Consider the following 12,302-nt stretch of genomic DNA (forward strand, 5'->3'; position numbering starts at 1 on the left):
CCAGCCACTCAACCGGCCCCATCGCCACCTTTTAAGTATTTTATTACATTCTGCTCTGAGCTTTTAAAACAGTAAAACACGTGGGAAATGGGCAAAATAAAAGCACCACGACTAGTAAGAAGAAGCGTTCTTCTCACAAAGGCAGACATCGCCAACCTGACAAAGCGGACATGAAACTGACTGACTGTGAAAGCAAATGCCGAAATTAACGAACGCGCACACAGCGGTGCGTAGGAAACCCCGGAGAGCGTTTCTGAAGACTGGGCGGGTCTTCAGAAATGAAGCACGAGATGCACAAAACAGGCGAAGAGTACTTGTGAATCTGATTATACTTTTAGTTCTCTGCAAATAGAATCCCGCTTGTAATGCGTAAGCAGCGCATTTCCGGAATCGGCTGGTGCTGGGCTGCGTCGGCAGGGAGGGGGTTAGGAGAGGGAAAGACCCGTGCGCTGTGGATCCCAGAGGCCTCCCGAGGGAGGGCGGGGCGTCCTCACTGCAGAGCCCTTGCCACGCCCACGGGGGCACGGATACCCTGGTCCTGCACAGCCTGGGCCAAAGTTTGTGTGGGGAGTGGGAGGATCTTGGTGCAGTCGTTCATTCGATCAAGCAGGCATTCAGCAAGCAATTAATGCGTTAGGCATGGAACATAGGAAGATAAGTAAGGGAACCCCAGGGAGCGCCAGTTTTGTGAGAGCGCCCAAGGCTGCCCATGTAATGTCCCGACGTGTAGGTGGTTCACTGCACAAGGGCACCCAGCCAAGGGAGCGAGGAGGAGACCGAAGTCCATCTTGTACTTTGTGCACCTGGCCAGAAGAAGAGCGCTGCCGTCATTCAGCACCGAGGTCCAGAATCGCCTAGCAGTTTAGTGACCGGATGAACAGGGGGCCTTGGGGCTTCACTTGGCGGAAGTAGCAGTGGGATGGGAGATGTCTGGGCAAAGAGCTAAGGGACACGGTGGCAGAGTTGGAGACTCCTCGATGTGGAGGACAGAGAGGGGATTCTCGGGTGAGTGCGAAGGTCAAGGAGGCATGAATAAGGACACTGTGTTTGGGCAGAGTGCTGGCTGAGTTGTAGGAGTTGGGGGAGGGGCGAGAGATTGCCTAACGGGGCAGGAGATAGGAGCCTGCAAAGGGTACCAAATGCCAGGTTTAGATTTGGGGGAAGGGAGGCAGGAAGGGTCTCCAGCCAAGGACGAACTTGTCAGCTCTAGGTCCCTTTGGCCAGGGCAGGGGGAATGGGCTGGAAGCAAGCCAGCTTCATTTTGGCCTGCCCCTTCCCCCAGGCAGCCAGGCCTCCAAGGGCCGGGGGCCACCCCGTTTGCTGACCCTCTGCCCTCCCTGCCGCCTGCCAGCCCCCTCCCTCTGGTCCAAATTCCCACCTCCTGATTAGATTTGGGAAGGACTAATTAGATATAATTCATTATTCTCAAAAATGAGATCAGAAATCAGGAGCTCTCCTCAGAAGAAGGTGGCCTCGCCCCTCATCCATCATGCCTCTAAGTAACCAATTTAAAGGCAGGCGGACGCAGGCAGCAGCATTATTACCTTGTCATAAATAGTTAGGGGAAGGCCCCCGAACGAGGCAGCTTTATAAATGGTTTTTATCACATTAGTTTGCAGTTATTTGTCATCCACTTTGCTTAAGATAAATGCTGAACAAATAATCAAATTATCAAGCCAAAACCTCAGAAAATCATTTGCATTAATTGCAGTAGAAGAGGCCAGGCGTCCCAATCCAGAAAGTCTGCTGCTCCTCTCAGGCCTAGTTTAGTGGGTGGGGAGGGAGGACTTCCTGGAATGGGCAGAGGCACCCAGAGGCCCCATCATGGGCCGGGGTGGGCCAGACCCAGGGATGGGATGCAGGGCTATGCAGGGGGCTGAAAGGCTGTGCTTTTCTGGGGCTGGGGCCAGGTGTGTTTGCGAGCGGGTGTGCTGGGCCTCCCTTCCCTCGTATACATGCAGACATATACACGTGCACACAGACAGACAGACACAGATGCATGTAAACACATGCCGACTCACGCCTGCACACACTTACACACAGGCACACTCTGTTGCTGGGAGCTGGTGCCTTTTGTCTGGCCCCAAAAGGGCCCTGTCACAGGCCTGAATGGACCCCCTGCCCCTGCAGAGCATGACAGCTTCAGGCAAATTGTGCCCCAGGCCTGTCTGGTTCCTGTCCTGGCCACCAGTGCTGGGCAGGTGGTGAGGAGGGTCCCGTGCCTGGGCGGAACGTGTCCAGGGGCGCCCGCTGACCCTCTCCCAGCTGGGCCCGGAAGATTCTCTCCTGCAGCAGCCCCTCGGTAAAGAATGGCAATTTCACGCTGCCCCCAGGAGGCCCTCCTGTGCCCCAGCTGGGCCAGGGTCGGGCCAGCCCTGCCGGCGCCCACCCCCTCACCCCAGCAGAGCCAGCCTGGCTCATCCGGCCTCCTCCACATGGAGGTCAGGACAGGGACCATGCTGGATCTTCTGGCTGTGTGTGGGTGCCTACGCTGGCTGTAGAGGTTGTCCTGTGAGGGACTATCTACAGTGGCCTCGGCAGTCCCATGTGACACTGTCCCATGTGTGTCTGCACTAAGCTCAGAGGTGCCCTGGTGTAGCCACAGCAATATGAGCTTTCTGTGGTCAGGGTAGACCCTCCTGGAGCTGCCCAGGAAGTGACCTCTGAAGCCGGTGTAACAGTATAGCGGTTAGCATGGACACCAGAGCCAGGTGGCCTGGGTGAAACCACTGTGAGACATTGGGCAACTTACTTATCTGTGCCTCGGTTTTCTCGTGTGTAACTTGGGGATGGTAACAATATCCACCTCTGTGGGTCGCTGTGAGGGTTAATCGAGTTAATATTTGTAAAGTGCTTTTACGAAAGCTTAGAACACAGTCAGCGCCATGGCTGGCCTTGAAATGCTGTAGGCCAGAGCGTTTGCGAGGCTCGTGTGTACATTTGAGCGATATTCGCTGAATTGTTCTCTCTGTCTCTTCGACTTTCACCTAACACCAACACCCCCTGAGCACCTGGTGTGGTCTAGGGCTGCGGCTCTTACCAGGCCAGCTGCAGTCCCGGCCTTCTGTGGTTCTTGGGTTGGACTGGGGACACAAATGACAAAACAGGCAGTGCCGGGGCCTTTGGTACGCATCGCGATGAGAGACACACAGGCAGCTGGGGCAGGAGCTCCTAACCAGTCAGGGGACCCCATGGAAGGCATCTCTGGAAAAGCAGGATCTAGGATGTGGGACGGGAAGGAGGTAGCCTGGGGAGGAAGCGTGGAAAAAGTTCCCCATGTGAGACAACCTCTGAGGCCAGTGTGGACAACCATGCAGGGTGACTGTGAGGCCAGTGTGGACGCCCCACGCAGGGTGACTGAGGCCAGAGCGGACGCCCCACGCAGGGTGACTGAGGCCAGAGCGGACGCCCCACGCAGGGCGACCAAGGCCAGTGTGGACGCCTATGCAGGGTGTCCGTGAGGCCAGAGTGGACGCCCCACGCAGGGTGACCGTGAAGCCAGTGTGAATGCCCCCACGCAAAGTGACTGAGGCCAGAGTGGACACCCCATGCGGTGACCGTGGTGATGCCAGAGTGGCCCCCCCCATGCAGGGCTGCCTTTGACGTCCTGTTGGCTTCTCGCCAGGAGCTCCAGCAGGGCAGAGTGGCTCTCTGAGCAGGGCAGGATAGGCAGCCCCGGGCAGCTGCTCCGGGTGGTGGGCGGAGGACCGGCGCGTGTGGGGCGCTGAAGCTGAGCCGCAGCACATGGTCGCTGTCTGTTTATTGGGCAGTGAGCAGGTTTAATGGGCCAGCCCGGAGGCCATGGAGAGGCGGCCCTCAGAGGAACTATAGGCGAGGGAGGCCCCTCCCTCCCTCCCTCCCCAACTGTTCCAGCTCAGCTGGGCCCTGGGAGCCTGGGGCTCTGTGGGGCCCAGTGGTGTCCCTACCGGCCCCTCCCCGCACACCAGCCTGCGGTGGGCCTGAGGCCCGGCATTGAGCAGGCACCTGGAAATGCCAGGCCCTGGTGGGAGGGGCTGGGCCTGCCCCTTACTGTCCTCAGAGCCCTGAGGGATCCCTGCAAGGTGTGGCCGTCACAGTGGGGAGAGAGGACACCTGGCCAGGCGAGACCTCTGCCCCAGCTGGGGCAGGCCTGCAGCGCCCCCCGGCCCAGCGGCCCCTGTAGCCCCCAGCCACCTCCATCACTCATATCTCCCCACCCTCTGAACAGCTGGCGCTTCCAGGGAAATTACCTAATGAATCAACAATGCGGGGATTGTGGAGGCAGAACGGCTGGGAACGGGCCTTTCTCCCAGCACTAGGCCCACCAGGCTCAGAGGGCACCTGTGCAGGGCAGCAGAGCCCCTGCACGCCTCCCCCTCGCCCCACCCAGCACCCTGTGGGCTAAAGAAATCTGGAGTCAGGCAGCACTGGGTGCCATTGCCAGTCCTTGCTTTGCTGGCTGCCAGCTGTGCAGCCTTACACAAGTGACTTTACCTCTCAGCTGGCATTTTGCTCCACTGTAGAAATGGGGTTAATATGGTACCTGTGGCCAGAGGCTGTGCTGCTCAAGAGAAAGATGGCTCATGTGCTGGGCTGGGCGTGGGCCTGGCACAAGCGGCCGCCCAGTACATGGGAGTCTAACAATGATAATTATCATTATTATACCTGCCCAGGAAATGTTCATTTATTTATGGTTTCTGGTAACCCTCACCAGGCAACTCCCTTTCAGCCTCAGTTTCCCTAGCTGTAAAGTGGGGTCAGAAGCCTCTTTGCTTGGGTATGGTGGCAGAGACTGAAATGTCACAGCCTGTGCAAGGCCTTTAGCCTGGTTTCTGCCCCTGGAGACCTCCTGGCTCCCAGCCCAGGAGCACAGCCCTGGGAATTCTGCAGAACCAGTTCTCTGGTCTAGCCATGTGGGACTCCCACGCCCTGCCCTCAGGCGAAGGATGCCTGCTCCCAGGGTGGGCACGAGGGCCTGGGGAGGAACAGCGGAAGTGTGTGGGGCTGGGGCTGGGCTGAGAGCTGGTGGGCAGCCTGTTGGAGCAGGCCCCGAGCTGGGCACAGAGGGCCCATTGTTGCTGGGCCCAGCCAGGCCAGGCCCTCAATAGCGGCCACCACTGCCGAGTTTCGAGAAGTGTCTAGACAGGGCAGCCTGGGGCTCTGGCCTGGCCTTCCTCTGGGTGGGGCTGTGCCACAGGGCACAGGCAGGGAGGCTGATACCCTTGGTATAGACAGACAGAGGAAGCTGGAGCGGGGGCAGGGCTGCCAAGCAGGAAGAACAAACAGGCACAATCCTGCTTGTTCTGCTGGCAAAGATGGCATTGGCCAGGATGATTTGCTTGGGACAAGGGAAGGGGTCCGGACTTGGGAGTCAGAAAAGTTGGATTCCAATCCTGGCTCTGTTGCTGTGTGACCTGGGGCAGGTGAATGCCCCTCTCTGAGCCTCACCGCCTCAACCAAACAAGCTAAAGTTAAGAACTCTGGAGTGAGAGAGACTTGGGTTCAAATCCCTGCTCTGCCACTTCCACTGCTGTGTGACTTCAGCAAGGGTCCTTTGTGCGCTTCGGTTTTTCTCATCTATAAAGTGAAGATAATAATAATCCTTTCCTCATGTCTAAAATGACATGAAACGTGTCTGTGGCCATGCTACCCTGAACAAGCCCGATCCCATCTGATCTCAGAAGCTAAGCAGGGTCGGGCCTGGTTAGTACTTGGATGGGAGACCACCTAGGAAGACCGGGTGCTGTAGGCATAAAAAAAATAAAAAAAATACGAGATCGTAAGCTGACAAGGTCCTTGCAACCTGTGAGGTCAACCAAGGGTTGCCTTGCCTAAAAAAAAAAAAAAAAAGAAAAAAGAAATGAAACACTTAAGATGTTTAGAATGGTGCCTGGCAGATAATAAGTGTGTAATAAACACTAACGACCGTAGCTATTGTTACCATCATCCCAATTTATTTTGGGTGAACCCAGACCTGGAGATCACTTGCCGGGCAGTGGCTGGCACAGAGCCGATGCTCACATTTGAAAGTAGCTTTTCTGAACTGGGTCTCTGTCCTTGCCCTGTCCTTGCCCTGTCCTCAGTTGCCCTGCCCGTGAAGTGGACTCATCCCAGACCAGGCCACCCACTACGCAGGGGTGGCGGGCCAGGCCATCTGTGGGGAATCCCCTTCCCGGTGTGGGGCTGTTTTTAGCAGGGCGGGTATGAGTTGCTGCTCTTATCTCTGCCTGGCGTTTTTGGCACGTCCTGACTGACAGAGTTCCTCTCCCCTCCCGTGCCAGCAGCACCCTCGGAGCCCAGACCGAGTCCTGTGCCAGGGCCTTGCCTCCCTCTGCAGCCCAGGGAGACGCCAGGTGGAAGGGATCCCTGTCCAGCCACCCCTCATTTGCCTCCAGTGGCCTCCAGGCCACCCACAACTGGCCCAGGTCTGAGGCTGGGGGTTGGGGGGATCTTACATCTATAAAGGGGAGCTGAGTGCCAGGCTCCCCTCCCCCCATGCTCTGTGTGGTTTCCATGGCAATGAGCACAAATCCCCCAGCCCTTCACAGAGGAGCCTTGTTTGTTTTGCTCACAGCATAGCTCTGGAGACCAAGTCACAGACCTGGGCCCCCCAAATACCCGGGTCAGCCCAGCCCTTTTCCCAACTGATCAGATCCACAGGCCCAGGGTGGGGGCCAGCACACTCCTCCTCCTCTGGACCAGGCTGAGCAGCCGTCAACGGCCATGTCACTCCTAGTCCCTTCCCCACTTGGAGCCTCACTTCCCTTGTCTGTAGAATGGGGACATGTCACAAGATAGAATATGCGATATGGCCTGTACTAGGTGCTTAATAAATGCACAAGTTGTGCAAAAGCATTCCCGTCCTTGACCAAAGGAATTCACCTTCCTGAGCCTCAGTTTTCCCACCTGCAAAATGGGGATAAAGATCTCTATGTCATTAGAGGGAGCGAAGATTAATAACACGATGCGAATCCAGCACTCACGCAGCGCTTAGCACCGAGCAGGTGCCATTCAGAGGGGATTGGTTTCTTCTTCTCACTAGTGTTTCTATTGTCGTTGTTGTATGTCGTCGTCATCATCATCATCATCATCATCCCCCCCAGGAAGCAGTAGGGTGTTTCCATCATGCCTTCCTGCCTCTCTGCCTTCCTCCAGCTCGGGGAGCTGCTGGCTGAGCCCAGACCCCCTCCTTATCCCCCAACCCCACAGTAACCTGATTTTGGGGGAGGGGTGGTGCAGCCTGGCACAACCCATTGTTAGGCCTCCCCCTTCCGCTGGGGCCAGGCAGAGGGGGGCGGGGCTACCAGCTGTGCGGTGACATTCCGCAGCCCTGCTAACTGCTGCTCCTGACTCTGGTGGCTAAATTGAGTCTCGGTTTCCTTAAAATGACTATTTATTGCTTTAATGCAGTACTGAGTATTTACTGAGTGTTGGAAAGAAGGCCAGCTCAGCGCAGCCTCCGCAGGCCAGGCGGCTCCAGGAGGGCTTGTCTGGAGAAGGGGGCAGCCCCTCTTTTTCAGAGAAACAAAGGCCCCTCCAGGGCTCCCGGTGCTGGGCTGCAGGGTAGAGTCATGGAGTCTCTGATCTGGACCAGCTCCCCTACTGGGTAGTGTGTGAGGGGGTGGGAACTGACTGGCCTGACACCTCCACCTGCCTCGCTCTCACCAGCCGTGGAGAATTGGAGAAACACTGGCCTTTGAACAGAGCAGGCACCAGCTGGCCCCTGGGTAGCCCACCTCCTCAGCAGACCAGCCCATGCCAGCCTGGGGCATCTCAGCTGTGTCTCTCTGCACAGAGACCCCCCACCACTACAAACACACCCAGCAAGGGGGGCGAGGGCCCTCCCTGAGGGCTGCACCATTGTCTTCAGGGTTAATGCAAACAGTGACCAAAACCCCGAAGAAACCAGTAAATGGAGGGGCCGCAGTGTACTGGTGACAAAGACAGGAGGCAGAGGAATCGTTCTCATCACAGCTAAAGGGCACGAGGCCGCCTGTGCCCAGCCCTGTGCTGAGGGGCTGTGCTCCGGGACTCGGTAATGCTCATAACCTGAGCGGCAGCTACTATTTTTGCCAGATGGGAAAACAGAGGTTTGAGAGACTTGATCTGAACACACGCCTGGCTGCTTGACTCCCCACTTCCCAGGGGCTCAGGGTGTTTTGGCGGCCAGCAGGAGGATGGGGTAGGGGTGAGGGGCACTTGGACAGGCTCCCTGGAGGAAGCGCCCCTTGAATCTAGCCCTGAAAGATGGAAGAGCCTTCAGCCCACAGCCCAGGAGAGGCAGGGGCAGGCCAGGGAGAGGGATGGTTTAGAGCAGGGGCACAGAGGTGGGCCAGAGGATTCCAGAATGCAGCGTGGCCGAGCCGAGGCCGATCGAGTGAGTGGGGCCAGATCAGGGGAGCTTGCCTTTGGGGAGCTTGCCTTTATGCCGCTGGAGCCTCGGATCCATTTCTAGAAAGAGGAAGGGGAGGCAGTGAGAGAGGGTGGACAATGAGGGCAAAGTAAGAAAGGGAGCGAGACAGAGAAGTTCAAGTGCCAGCAGTGAAGATAGTGACAGCTCATGTGGCAGTGGCCTTTCCTGCGAAGCACTTTATGCGTATTTTCAAACGGTCTGACTGAGCACTTGGAGGCCACACTAAGAAGCAGAGGCCGTTGTTCTGTCCTGTTGCGGAGTGGAGAGGCTCTGAAGACTTCTGAGCAAGGTGACAGTTTGATTTTCACTCGCAAAGAGCCAGGAGGCAGGTAGGAGGCCAGCGTAAGGCCTGGCAGGGTGAGTGTACAGGGACAAGTGCCTGCAGAGGTGCCACATGGGCAGAATAGGACAGAAAGAGGAGGGGACCCAGGGTCCATGGTGCTGGCCCTCAGCCCTGGGAGCACGGCGGGTGTCCCCTCCAGAAATCTGGTCTGAGGGAGCTGAGCTTAGGAGGAAGTGAAAATGGGGCATTTTCTCTCTCTCTTCTATATTATAAAAGTCATTGCTCGTTGCCAAATAAATCCAGACAAAGCAGAGGTAAGTCAAGCAAAATGGGACAGGCCTCCCCCGTTCTCCCGCCCCTTTCCCAGAGGCAGTAGGTTGACTGATGGGTAACATTCCAGACCTTTCCTACATGTGTGCGAGCATGTTCTGCGTGTGCGCAGCTGCTTTTCCTTTCTACGGGGTCTGTATTCGCTGTGCACTGCTCTACTCTGCACTGGCCGGCTCCACCTAGCAACATGCTAAGGACATGTCAGTGCACATGGATTTACCTCGTCTCTGCGACCGCGACGCAGTGGTCCAGGGAATGGGCGAACTGTGATTTAGGAACCCATTTCCCCTCACTGACAGCCCTTTGGGCTGTGGCCAGCACTTCACTGTCACACACACAATACATCAGCAAATGTCCTGCTGCATCTATCTTTGTGCACATGTGCCCCACGACGGGAACTGGGATGTAAACACATGGCGCTGAGATGCCCCGGGGGCTCCTGACCAGCCCTGGAGCCCAGGGGAGGAAGGGGGGAAAATCGAAGGAGGGGTCAGTGCTACCGAACTAGACATGGTAGCTCCAGGGCTTTTAGCATAAAAGTAACAATCGAAGCCATAGAGGATGGAGCCCCAGGGGCTCTACCGGTTAAGAGCAGGTGGAGAACCAGGAACCTGAAAATATGTGGAGAGAGACCAAGACCACGCACGCGCCTTCGTAATTTCCAGAAGGGACAGCTAGACGTGGCAGATGGCAGAGGAGAGAGTGAGCTTAGATGTCGGGCCCCTCGCAAAGTCCTGCCACATTGTAGCTGCTCAGTAAACATTGGTTGAATGAATGGGGCTCTTGGGTCTAGAAGGTGCTGTGTGTTTTCTGCTGAATGGTAGTTTTGGGAAGGTGGAGGAGGCTGAACCGGGTTGACTGGGGAAGGAAGCACAGGTGAAGACGTGGAGCAGCAGGTGTGGGCAGTCTCCCTGGAGCCAGGCGGCCAGCCAAGGGGAGAGGTGAGCAGGCCGAGGAGTGTCCTGGCAGGTTTGGAGAGGAACGCCAAGGAAAAGGTCCTGAGGAAGTACTTTGGTGTTTGGGGCTCAGGAACAGGGACCTCGGTTTTGGGAGGCGGTCCCCATCTCATTGTACCTTCACCAGAACCCTGCAATGGCAGGTTATAACCTCCCATTTCACGGATGAGGAAACTGAGGCTCTGGCGCTGGAGTCGTGGGCCTGAGGTTACAGAGCTGAGCTGTATCTACATGTCCTAGATTCCAAAGAAGCCCGCACCTTTGCGCCCCCAACTCCCATCTCCACCCAGGGCCTCTCAGGATGGTGCTTAGCAAGGGGTGACATTCAGATTGAGAGAGGAGCCAGCAGGACACCTGTTCTTTTTACCTACAGTGCAGGGCAGCAGGGGACAGGGAGGGGGAGGGGGACGGGACGGGGAAGCCTTCACACATTTCCTCCTTCGTGAAACCACGGGGATGCTTTTCTGGGTAAGGAAACCGAGGTGCAGTCAGACTCGCTTGCCGTTTAGAAATGAACACAGAGCCTGTGATGGGCCTGGGGTCCAGCCCAGCTTCGGGGCTCTCTGGGTGAGAGATGGGGAGGAAGAGTGTGGCTCGCACAGGTGGAGAAGATGGGAGGGCATTCCAGGCAGCGGACTGGCCGGAACGAAGGGCGGATGGGTGACAGTGTGTGTAGGCAGCAGGGAAGCAGAGGAGGGCACTGGCTGAAGGCTGGGTCCTAAGACGGGATGGGGCCAGGGAGCCTGAGGGTGCTGAAGCCTGAAGCAGGGCTGGGCCCAGAGGGTGGACACAGGGATGGCTGGCTCACGTGAGATTTGGGTTGGTGAGGAGAGAACGCAGTCATCAAGTAGGAGGAGAAATTGTGGCGGGAAGGCACCTGGCCTGGCCACCAAGCAGCCTCAGCCTGTGGGGCAGTCACTGCCCGCTCTGCCGGGACCTCTCGCCCCACCCAGCAATAACCCAGTAGCCACTTCCAGGACAGCCAAAGCTTCCTAGATGTTTTCTCCTCGAAGAGAGTTTCACTTGGGCCTACAATGTGTACGCGTGTGTGTGTACATGTATGTCCAGGTGTGTCCCAAGACACCTGTGTGGGCCTGTGTGGACACATGTCTGTTTTCATGGGTCTCCCCATTTGTCTTGCATCTCTTGTGTTCTTGTGTGTTAGTGTGTACCTGGGTTTTTGTGCTCCTCTGTGTGTCTGTGTGTGCAATGGGTGTCTGCAGGTGCCTGTGTGTACCTTTATATGTTTTTCATGTTTCCTGGTGTAAGAAAATGGCATTCTAGTCACCTTATGAATGGGTGACCATGTGCCCACATGGGTGTGTACACGGGTATATACATGCGTTAATGGGTGTGACCTTGTGTCTTTATGTCCTTGTGAGGCCATGTGGCTCTGGGGCTGGGGCTCAGTTGTACCTAGGGCAGAGTGGAAAGAGAGTCATAGGAACTCAAAATCCCTCAGGATCTGGGTAGCCTGCATCCCTGCCCCCGCCCCCAGGATGACCCCCAAGCACCCCAGGCCACAAGGCCGGGCAGGAGCCATGACAGAGGTGGGGGAAGCAGGTGAGAGGCATGAAGCCTTCAGAGGAAGTTCAGGGCAGGGCTCCTGGGGTGGACGTTGATGACAACTCTGGGCATGACCTGCCCAACCGACAGGGGCTGGGCCCACGGCCCTGCCATGGGTCCATCCTGGCAACTTTTCCCAGAAACCTGGCACTGGGACAATCCAAGAGTATCTCTGGCCTGTGCCTCCGCCTCCCAGAAAATAGGCCAGCAGGACTGGGTCCCCGAGAGCAGTCACCAGACCTTAGGTGACATTCCTTCATGGGGCAGACACCTGTGACAAATCCCAACAGCCTCCCGTAGCTAGACATATGCCTGCAGGAGTGGAGGCAACGGATGTCCCCATGGCGGGAACATGTGCGCACATAGCTGAATGAGCAGTTTTACGTGGATATGAATCCACGAACTTGCTCAGAGATTGGCCTGTAGACAGAGCTGTACACATGCATTCCCACAAGGCAGCATGTGTCAGTGTGCACTTGAGTATGTGAGGACAGTATGTGTGTGCACATGGGCCCACTCATAGTTGCATATGTCTAAACAGAGTGTGGCAGATACAGATGTCTAGGTAGTGTGCATGGATACATGCACATATAGTGCCAATATACATGGAAGTGTTGGCAGGCATAGATAAGTGGGTATGGATGGGGGCTTGTGCAACCCAGGTGTGCACATATGCATGTGTAGACATGCGTGTGTAGTGGGAGGTATATGTATGCATGGAGTCCTGTGTACTGCAGTGGAAGTTCTGTAACAGGCAAGCTCACATAGGTATGAG

At 56.7% G+C, this 12,302-nt stretch overlaps 1 protein-coding gene and 1 non-coding gene across 2 annotated transcripts in view; both read left to right on the plus strand.

The window, feature by feature from the left end:
• Window positions 1-12,302, plus strand: part of LMX1B (LIM homeobox transcription factor 1 beta) — a 79,273-nt gene that overhangs the window by 41,703 nt on the left and 25,268 nt on the right. The window lies entirely within an intron of this gene.
• On the plus strand, window positions 5,613-5,731 carry LOC112484859. Its single transcript, XR_003048266.1, has one exon. It is a non-coding gene; the product is annotated as a 5S ribosomal RNA (ribosomal RNA).

The sequence above is a fragment of the Pteropus alecto genome, unplaced genomic scaffold, assembly GCF_000325575.1.
Source record: "Pteropus alecto unplaced genomic scaffold, ASM32557v1 scaffold67, whole genome shotgun sequence".
In the NCBI taxonomy this organism is placed as follows: domain Eukaryota; kingdom Metazoa; phylum Chordata; class Mammalia; order Chiroptera; family Pteropodidae; genus Pteropus; species Pteropus alecto.